The following is an 11,211-nucleotide window of genomic DNA, read 5'->3' on the forward strand; positions in this document are numbered from 1 at the left end:
CTACACCTTGTAGTTGAGCTCGGTGCTCATCTTGGTGTACATCTCCTAGATGACGTCAATGGTGGCCGTGTAGTTGACCAGTAACTGGCGGACCTTCTTCAGGCACTCCCCCTCCATCATGTTCTGGCCCTTAGAGAGTGCTTTCAGGAAGTCAGACTTGTAGGGCGCAGCATAGAGCGCTGCCTGGAAGATCTTCTGCACGATCCAGCTGTGGTACTTCTTGAGCACCATCCCGTAGGCCTCGGTGGCGTTGACACGCATGAGGTTGGGGTGGCTCTCATCCCACTCCCCATCGCAGATGCTCTACAGGAAGACCTAGATGAAGTGGAATGCTGGGGTCCAACCCCAGCGGGTCCAGGGGTCCCCAAAGGTGTGGATGGAGTCGGCGAAGAAGGAATGACGCAGAGACAGCGTTCAGTTGATCAGCAGCCTAGCCAGGATCTCTAACCAGGATCTCCAGCCAAGTTCTGGTCTGGATCTCCAGCGAAGTTCTGTGTCCATGTTCTCTTGCTAGGTTCTCCAGCCAGGTTCTCCAGCCAAGTTCTGGTCTGGATCTCCAGAGAGGTTCTGCTCTGGATCTCCAGCGAAGTTCTGGTTAGGATCTCCAGCCAGGTTCTGTAGCCATGTTCCCTCGCTAGGTTCTCCAGCCAGGTTCTGTCCAGGTTCTCCAGCCAGGTTCAGTCACCAGGTTCTAGTCAGGTTCTCTTGCCAATTTCTGTAGTCAGGTTCAGTCCAGGATCTTTTGCCATGTTCTCTCCAGCGAAGTTCTTCTGTCTCTAGGTGCTGTGTAGGTTCTGTCTTGTAAGTTCTGTCTCTCGCTGTCTTGTTACATCTGTATTTATACCAGTTGATTCAATCCTATCAATCTCTATTACAAAGGTTAGGGCGTTTCTTATCTCCATTCCAGGGAGTAAAGATTATGTAGCTTAAGCATGATTGTTCATAGTTAAAGTGATTAATTACCCGCCTGGCACTTAGTTGAGGGGTTTTATTCCCTCCCTAACTTCAGGGGAAAATCCCTACCTGGGGAAACAACCTTTCTCAGAGAGGAGACCTTGGTTAAAACACATAGTGCCAAGAAGGTGAGCAAACATATTAAGAACAGTATGCCATATATGCCAGGTCCCTTGAAATAGCAAGGATGGACCGGCTCCCGGCAGTGGAAGCCCTTTTTCAGCCACATCAGCACCAGTGTGGCCCCCACGTTGGACCACTCTGCTCCATACATTTCCTTCTCTGCCTCCAGGATGTTCTGCAGGGTCCGGAACTTGGCCGGGTGGGTGTTGTACACGGCTTTGATTTTCGTGATGTTACCACTTACGTCTGCCTTGATGGGCATAAACACTGGGGACCCAAAGCAATCAAAGAAGGGCGGCAGGCCCTGACCAGTTTGGCTCAGTGGATAGAGCGTCAGCCTGTGGACTCAAGGGTCCCAGGTTCAATTCTGGTCAAGGGCATGTACCTTGGTTGCAGGCACATCCCCAGTGGGGAGTATGCAGGAGGCAGCTGATCGATGTTTCTCTCTCATCAATGTTTCTAACTCTCTATCCCACTCCCTTCCTCTCTGTAAAAAATCAATAAACTATATTTTAAAAAATAAATTAATAAATAAATTTTTTTTAATTAATTAATTAATTAATTAATTAATTTACAAAAAGAAGGGCAGCAGGTGGATCATTGCCTTCAGGAAGGGCCCTGTGTCAATCTGCTTGTCCACGGGCAGCAGCTTCAGCAGGTGCTCAGCCAACAGCGCCATTTCAGGGTTGAGACCGGCAGTGATGCCGTTGTCTAATCAGATCTTTCTCTTCCTTCCCCAGCACACTCCAAACCTACTCCGGATAGATCACCCCAACCCCACAGACCCTTAAGACCTTCCCCCCCTATTTCTTTGATTTTCCCCCATCAAACTCGAAACCTATCATGTTGCCTAGGAGTGCCCCTAACCGCTCCCTGGAAGGTGGGGCCAGCTCAGCCAGGGGCCATGGTGGTTCTGGTCTAACATTCATTATGGTTGTGATGCCATTATGGTCACTGGCTATATATATATATATATCCTATCTAATAATAGACAAACATGGTAATTAACCGTACCTCCGACACGCTTCCCATTGGCTAATCAGGGCGATATGCAAATTAACTGCCAACCAAGATGGCGACCGGCAGCCAGGCAGTGAAGTGAACAGGAGGCTTGCTTGCTCCAGTGATGGAGGAAGCCAACGTTCCCTGCCTGCAGCTGCTGACCTCTGAGCTGCACTCTAAGAAACAATGTTGCAAGTATAGAAGCTAAACAAGCCCCATGCTTTCAGCCAGCCAGCCGAGCTGGAGTTGCAACAGAGTTTCAATTATAGAACCCAAACAAACCAGATAATTGCTTTCAGCAGCCGAGGTCTCAGAGCTGGAGCTGAACCTCAGAGCTAAAGCCGGCTCTCAGTTCCAGTGACAGCCATAGAAGGTAAATAAATCCCAGAATTAAAAAAAAAGAAAAAAAGGAGAGGCTGGGAGCTTCAGTCACCCGCCAGCCTGAAAACAGCCCTCAGCCCCTCACCCAGACTGGCCAGGCACCCCAGTGGGGACCCCCACCCTGAAGGGAGTGTGACCAGCTGCAAACAGCCATCATCCCCTCATCCAGGCTGGCCAGGCACCCAAGCAGTACCCCCATCTTGATCCAGGACACCCTTCAGGGCAAACCAGCCGGCCCCCACCTGTGCACCAGGCCTCTATCCTATATAGTAAAAGGGTAATATGCCTCCCAGCACCAGGATCAGCGGAGCCTCCCAGCACCGGGATCAATGGAGCAGCGAGGCCTCGCTGCCCCTGTGTCGAGCGGAGCGGCGAGGCCTCCCAGCACTGGGATCAGCGGAGCAGCGAGGCCTCCTAGCACCAGGATAAGGCTAAGCAGCGAGGCCTCACTGCCCCGGTGTCAAGCAGAGCCATGAGGCCTCCCAGCACTGGGATCAGTGGAGCCGTGAGGCCTCCTGGCCCCTGGAGCAGCGTGACAGGGGGGCAGTGCCCAAACCCCCTGATCACCCTGCAGCTCTGTGTGTGACAGGGGGCAGGGCCACAACCTCCCTATCGGCCCTGCTCTGTTCATGACAGGGGAAGGTGCCCCAACCCCCTGATCCGCCCTGCTCTGTGTGTGACAGGGGGCAGTGCCCCAACTCCCCTATCGGCCCTACTCTGTGTGTGACAGGGGGGAGCTCCTCAACCCCCTGAATGGCCCTGCTCTGTGTGTGACAGGGTATGGAGCCCCAACCCCCCTGATGGGCCCTGCTCTGTGCGTGACAGGGGGCAGCACCCCAACCCTCTGATTGGCCCTGCTCTGTGCGTGACGGGGGTGGCGCCGCAACCTCCCTATCGACCCTGCCTTGAGTGTGACAGGGGGTGGTGCCCCAACCCCCCAATCGGCCCTACCCTGAGAGTGACTGGGGGTGGCATCGCAACCTCCTGATCCACCCTGCTCTGAGCCCGACCAGAGGCTGCACCTAGGGATTGGGCCTGCCCTCTGCCACCCGGGAGCAGGCCTAAGCCAGCAGGTCGTTATCTCCCAAGGGGTCCCAGACTGTGAGAGGGCACAAGTGGGACTGAGGGACACCACCCCCACCCCCACCCCCCGCCAGTGCACAAATTTTTGTGCACCGGGCCTCTAGTATGTATATGTATGTATATATATAGAGAGAGAGACTAGAAGCACAGTGCATGAAATTCGTGCACAGTAAGGGCGGGGAGGCCTCAGCCCAGCCTGCACCCTCTCCAATCTGGGACCCCTTAGGGGTTGCCCAACTGCCGGGTTAAGCCTGATCCAAGGTATCGAGCCTAAACCAGCAGTCAGACATTGCTCTCACAATCCGGGACCACTGGCTCCTAACCGCTCACCTGCCTGCCTGCCTGATCCTCCTAACTGCCCCCCCCCCCCCCCGCCAGCCTGATCACCCCTAACTGCCTCTGCCTGCTGGCCTGATAGCCCCTAACTGCCCCCCCCCCTGCCAACCTGGTCACCCCTAACTGCCCCTTCTCGTTGGCCTGGTCACCCCTCATCCCCCCCTGCCAACCTGGTCACCCCTTACTGCTCCCCCCCTGCCAGCCTGGTTGCCCCACATAGCCTGCTATTTCATCATTTGGTCACCCCTCACTGTCCTCTCCCCCCACTCCCCCACCAGCCTGGTCACCCCATGCAGCCTGCTGTTTGGTCATTGCGTGAGAGCATCCCAACCAATTTGCATATTACCCTTTTATTAGTATAGATGATATATAATAATTTAGATCAAATATATTCAGATCTAAAAGCTGTTGAAAAGTTGAGGGTTGCTGGAATTAACAAATAAAAATATCCCATGCAGCCACTGTGGAAAAAGTTCTGGAAATTGATAGTGGTAATGGTTGCACAGCATTGTGAAAGAACTTAGATCCACTGAATTGTACACTTAAAAATGGTTAAAATGGTAAATTTTATGTTATGTATATTTTACCACAATTTTAAAAAGCATTTTGATAGAAAAAAATATTAAGCATTTTTTCTTAAAAATATAGTCCTGTGTAATACTTAGGACATACCTAAACTTAAGGTTTATTTATTGTTTATCTGAAATTGTATCCTGTATTTTATCTGGCAACCTTAAATTAAGGACTTTCTCTTAATCTTAGAACCTTCCCAGGATTCAAGAACCATCCTTTTAAAGCCAAAAATCAGTGTTTGTTGTCTGATAAGAATGAGTATACAAGACAGACGCAGAAAATCAGGGGGTGCCTCTCTAATTATAGACTCAACCCTAGACAGAGACCACACCGCGATCCCTCAGCCCTCGCTTCCTCTATCAGTGAAGAGGTAAAGATTAGAAATCTTGGTTGGGTTTCCCATCTGTTGTTTAATCATCACGATCCACAAATGCAGTAAAAGCTGGTTATAAACCCCTTCTTACAATTGACCACGTGGCTAGAATTACAGTTGCAGATGGCGACACTCATGCGTGTGACTCAGACGATAGCCTCGTCGCCCGCCATCAATGCATCTTCACACCAGAGTTGGTAAGAACCCATGGGGTGCCCAGATGCCTAATTGCACCACCATGTGCACCCATGTCTTCTCCATGAAAGAAACTGCCTGCACAGCTCATCGTACAGCAAGAAACAACAGGTGCACAAGGCAAAGGCCACTTTGGAACCATTTGGACCAAGGAACATGGCTCCGTGTAACAAGAGCGCCCGCAGACTTGGCACGCCTGTGTCCATCTGCCTGCGCGATGGGCCTGGAATCGGACCACAGCCGAGGAGTCTGTGGCTGCCGTTCCAGGTGGTCCCACCTACTCCTTCTCTCAACCGAGACGAAAGGCAGCTGGGGAGGGCTTCTCGAGAAGAGATGGGTCGTGTCCAATTCATTTTTACTGGGTGCTGACAAGTCACAGCGAAAGTCTGGAAATGAGTAGCACAGCAAAAACACACAGGTCACAATGCGCTGGTGAAGGATTACCAGGGGAGAAATTCATTACCGGCGTGCTCAGCTCCCATCACATAAGGAAGCGTTACATTAACAAGATGGAAGGTCTCTGCGGTCCCCTCCCCTGCACAGCCCCACTGCCACCGCCTGCCACCCCTGTACTTCAATTTGTGTTGCATGGTGGGAGCAAAAGCCCAAAGGCGGTGGGAGAGGGGAGTTAATTCAACTATACTCATCAGAAAGAGGGTCACGTGGCAGCCAGCACCCACGGAAGCAGACGTGACCCGCCTGCCACCTGAAATGCTTTCTGCTCCGCTTGCATCAGCCATGGCCCCTGGAGTCCAGCACCTACCGATGGCATTGAACCAGGGCGAGTCTTTCTAAGCCACCTGTCATTTGCCTTCCATCCTGGGTGTGTGTGTTTCCCTGTAGTTGTGCGTGGCCCTCGTCCCTGTCAGTCCCCAGGTTAACCTTGGACTTCTAACCTTTCCTGACATCGACACAGACGTGAAGGTAGGAGGTGCCAGCAGAGCACCAGTGCTGGAGACTTCAGAGCCACTAGGATGAGTCACACAGGCTGGATTTGGACCTGCTTTGGACCAAACCCTGGGGGGCTAGGAACAGAAAGTCTCATTTTGTGGTGGCCAGGAGGATGGTATAGACCAGTGGTCGGCAAACTCATTAGTCAACAGAGCCAAATATCAACAGTACAACGACTGAAATTTCTTTTGAGAGCCAAATTTTTTAAACTTAAACTATATAAGTAGGTACATTGGTGTTAACTTAATTAGGGTACACCTAAGGCTTAGGAAGAGCCACACTCAAGGAGCCAAAGAGCCGCATGTGGCTCGAGAGCTGCAGTTTGCCAACCACGGGTATAGACCAAGTGGGCTTCAGGTCCTTGCTATTTAGTGTGACATGCAGCCATGGTCTCATTCCTCTTTATAATCTCTCTTCTCCAATTACCACTCCCCACATTAAAGAATCACAGGCCACAAATGGAAGGTTAGCAGAGTCAACAGGACGCAGTCAGACGGGTCAATAGTTCTTCCCTTAATGAGATTCCCGCTCCTTCCAGCTGCCATGCACATGCACAGGGGCCGGCCAGCCCAATCTGCTTTTAAAGTCAGGTGCAGAGCCAGGCCCAGGGCAGGAGGGCTCTGCCCAGAAGGGGCTCTCCACAGGTGCCTTCCCCTGGAAACTGGAAAGCTCAGTACTTTGGCCTCGCCCTTGAGCCCAGCATCTCACCACTGAGAGGCTGTGGTCCACTTCCTGTTGCAAATGTCAGCCTAAAGTGGATGAGCAAACCCCAGCTCGATGGAAGCCAATAGGGTGTTAAATGTGAAACCTCCCAGCAGCCGGCTGGGCTGAGAGCTGCCGTCTCATTATGCAGCTTTCTCTGGGCTTGGGGAAGAGAGAGGGCGGCTCCCGCAGAAGCACACCATGGAGACGTGCCCTCGGCCTTCCCAGCACTGGGAAAACCTTCAAAACTGCGATTTGTCTAAGCCCCATCCATCTTTAATGTCAGTGTCTACATTTTTCTCCTCTCCTTTTTCAAAGCAGCCAAAAAAGAAAATGTCATTGCGTTTGGGGCCGATTCAAAAGCCGGGCTTAGGCGGCTGCTGTGTTCCGGCTCCCAGCCCCGGCGTTTTCATCTCCCGTGGAGTCTTCAGGGGCTGCCCCTCCACCACCCCCATCCCCGTGTTCACTGGCATCTTTATGTCTCCTCTCTGCTGTACGGTCCTCACTTGCCTTCTTCTAAAGCAAGAGTGGGGAATGTCCGGCCCCCGGGCCATATAAGGCCTGGGAAACCATTTGGTCTGGCCCTGCCAAGGCATTAGGGGTGAGTTAATTAAATGTTGGACCAAATAGAGCAGGCTAATTTTTAAGTTGATAATTTTGTATGGCCCCGAATGATGTTATAAATGCCCAAATGGCCGTTGGCAGAAAAATGGTTCCCCACCCCTTCTCTAAAGCATCAGCCTTAGAAACTCACAAAGCTCAGCAGCCCCTGCTAAGAAGACATCCGGTGGAGTTTCACTGGAGGGAAGAGAGGTTGCCATATGCAGCTGTCATGACCCCCAGGGATTGAACAGCTGATGCAAGGTAATGTCTCTTGTGCTGCCTTTAGAAACCATATCCCCCAAATTTGCCCAAAACACATGGCATCTCCCCAAGCCACGGCAGGTTGGCTGGGAATGGAGTGTGACCTCCTCTTCTCTGGAAGCCTTAAAACGACCTTTGAAGCCATGAGGGGCAAGTGGCAGTTCAGATGAAGGTGACAGTCAGAATGCATCCCTGCCGGCCCCTGGCTCACCCAGGAGTGGGGAGCGGATGCGCTGACTGATACCTGGAGGGAGGCTGTCGGCCAGGAGAACACAGAGGGAGATAAGGGGCTCGGCCAGGGTCAGACCCGCCCTGACACGCACAGCGTACATCACTTCCCATAAAGATTCTCAGCGGCTCGATGGAGAAGGGCGAGTAGGTAACAGAAAAACAAGGGGGAGGTGGGGTCACCGCGGTGCGGGCCGCCAGCTCTGCGATGGACCAGGTGGTAGCCTCGGCCCTGGATGGTCAGGCATAGAACTCCTCCTAGAACTCCTGGCATCTCTCCTCCACCCAGCGAGGTACAGCCCTTTCCTGGGTTAAAATATAATCCAGGTTGAAAAATATATACATAATCCTGGCTGAGCTGGAGAGTGTGTGATTTATGTCTCAATAACGCTGTTTTATATATTCCAACCGGCAGCCCATGACGGCTGCGGTGGGAATCCTCCTCCCCCACCCCCACCCTCTGCAGGAAGACGGAGGAGATCATTGTTGTCAGTCTGGTCCTGTCCTTGCCCACTGTGGTGACTGTGAGGAAGGCTTAGCATTTGGATGAGAAAGATTTCTCCCATTCCAGAAAGCCCCTGGCCGCCCTTCGGCAGCTCCCAGCCACTTTGCCGACGCCAATGGGATCAGCTCCGGCCAAACCCATTTTAGAGAACGTCTTTCAGCGTGTTTTAATTAGACATTTAAAAAATAATAACCTTGTTGTTTTGTCCAGGGGACACAGATTCATAAGTTGGAAATAATAAACGGATTAGTGATTAATTAATTGCTGGCAGGTGTGGGGAGAAGCCATCTCTTGGCTTCTTAGCATTTTTTCCCTTTTCTCTTAAGATCGTTCTTTCTTATTTTAATTAATTTTTTGCCACCCCAGCACTTCTCTTATCAAATAGTCAAATAAACTAAACAAACAGAGTGCACTGAGACCAGGCTACTCAATACAGTGTTTAATTGGAACCGGAGCCTTGCTGTCTCCCGGCGGAGTCTCAGGTACCTGGAAGCTCTCCCTGGCAGTGGGAATGGATGCCAAGCTCTTGCTCCCAGCTTCTAGTTAATCTTCCTTGCAGGTGCCAAGGGCATGGCTTGATTGAAAGAAGGAGCAGTGAGCCATCGAGTGGTTTGTGGTTTCTCCTGCCTGGTAAGGAGCAGAGGCAGTAACACAACAAGGCTGAGGACGTCCTCCCATCCACCTGCTGCACTGGTCGCGTCCGTGTCTACACTGCACGCACACACGCCAGCGGGTGCACCGTCCAGTCGCTGGGCCAGCCAAGGCCAAGTGGCAGCCACGTGCCTCCGGCTGCCAGCACCTCTGGGTTTGGCTGGAGGGCTGCCATCTCAGTCGCCATGTATTTACAGCGGAGCAAGTCAGTCTAACCCAACAATCCACATCCATGTCCTCAAGCCGTGGCCAGAGGAGAGGTGACAGGCAGAACATGTGCTCATGGACAAGCCCACAGCACCAGCCTCTCAGGGAATGTGGGCTTCGTGTGAAGCTCTGTCCTTTCCAAGGTCGGAGCAGCCACGGTACAGTGCACCATGCAGTGCCATGCAGACCTGTCCCTGATTGAGTGAGGGGTCGGCTCTAACTCTAAGAGGGGGCTTCAGGGACATAAGTCTGTAATGAAGTTAGAGCTACTGGCTGCTTCAAAATGAGTTATGGGCTTTAGGACCTTGGGAGATCCCAGAGGAGGGAGGACCTAGGCTATCTTCTCAAACGCACATAAACTGCTGTGCCACGACCATAGATTTATCCAGAAATGATGATTGGTGGGACTACAGAAGCAATGGAAGGGGAGGTTTAAAAGTGGGTCTCTGGTGGCCACTATGACCTTCAGCCCAAAGTATTTGTCTCCACACGGAGGCAAAGACAAAATTAGTTTGCCCTGTGACTGATGGAGCCCTGGTGGTTCCTTGTCAAGCATTTCAGTAGCGGGGAGTTGAAAGGTGAAGCAGGGTGGGGTGGCAGAAATGAGCCACGGGGAGTGGGGACATTGCGAGTCAGGAAGCAACGAGAGTTGCTTCTAAAACCAGGCAGGCAAAAGGAGGGATTCAACTAGAAGGAGGATTTTCTGCTGCTTCTCTCTCCAACTTCTCTTCTCTCTCCCAAGTTTGGAAGCTTTGAAGGACTAGAAAATTGGGACAGGGGTCCCTAAGGGGGCTCCTAAAGTAGCTATGTATATAGATTTTTAAATCCTCAAAGATAAACTATGGAGCAGCTGTAAAAACTATAATGAGAAAGTTCTTTTTATATATACTAGAGGCCTGGTGCACGAAATTCATGCACTCGGGGGTGGTGAGCCCCTCAGCCCAGCCTGCACCCTCTCGCAGTCTGGGAGCCCTCAGGGGATGTCTGATTGATTTAGGTCCGCAAGGAGTTGGACATCCTTAGTGCTGCCGCGGTGATGGGAGAGGCTCCCACCACCACCACTGTGCTCAGCAGCCATGAGCCTGGCTTCTGGCTGAGCAGCGCTCCCCCTGTGGTCAGTGTACATCATAGCGGCCGGTCATTCTGCCATTTGGTCAATTTGCATATTAGCCTTTTATTATATAGGATATGGAAAGATCTTTAAGATGTAGAGCTAAGCAAAAAAGCCAAGTGAAGAGCCGTGTCTGGCATGCATGGCAAGCTGTGTAAGTTGTGGGGTCTAGTACAGAATAAAATTGATTGGGGGCAGGGGGCAAAGTTGTTAAGAATTTCACAACAGCAATGGCAGAGCATTAAGACCAGTGCAGGGCCCTCCTGTACATGGGTTCTGTGTGACTGTACTTCGACACCCACAAAGCCAGTCCTGCTAGTTTGCTGCCATACCATAAACCTGAAATGTTAAATAGGAAATAAATAGTCAGGTTTACCTATTTGGGGTGGGGTGAGAACTAAAAGGAAGGAGGAGGGGAGGGAGAAGAATAGCCACTATACACCTATTTATATTTTTTAATGTTTGAGCCATGTGGGTGAGTTACCTAATTTTAAAAAAATAAAATAATTAAGAAAAAATCCTCAGAGCTCTAGAAAACCCCATGTTGACCCTAAGCAATACGTGGGCTCCCATTCCCACTTCTCAGTGGCTACATGTCACCACATGGAGGTCCTGGGGGCAGGAAGAAGCTCAGAGAACAGACTGTAATGACTAATGCCACAAATGTCCTCTTTCTTACACTCACCTGCTCACCACTAGACTTATATTTCCAGGAAGCCCAATGAAACTGAAAATGTCATCTTGCTGTGATCTCTGGAAGGTTCTCCTCCACCTCTGGGCTTTGCCAGGTTTCTGGCACAGGGGCCAGTGCCTACTTTCATGGCTGCTCTGTAGGTTAATAAGTGCTACACTTGTGAACAAGGGGACTCCAAATCTTATTACATGTGTAGGTTGGGTGAATGTATCTGTAATAACAGTAATAATCAGTCATAACAAGAAGTTTCAAGTTTAACTACAAAGACACATTCATGT

At 51.3% G+C, this 11,211-nt stretch overlaps 1 pseudogene; it reads right to left on the reverse strand.

The window, feature by feature from the left end:
• On the reverse strand, window positions 1-1,756 carry LOC118661102 (annotated as a pseudogene).
• Window positions 1,757-11,211: the final 9,455 nt, after the last annotated feature.

Source organism: Myotis myotis, unplaced genomic scaffold, assembly GCF_014108235.1.
Source record: "Myotis myotis isolate mMyoMyo1 unplaced genomic scaffold, mMyoMyo1.p scaffold_m19_p_8, whole genome shotgun sequence".
Taxonomy (NCBI): Eukaryota; Metazoa; Chordata; class Mammalia; order Chiroptera; family Vespertilionidae; genus Myotis; species Myotis myotis.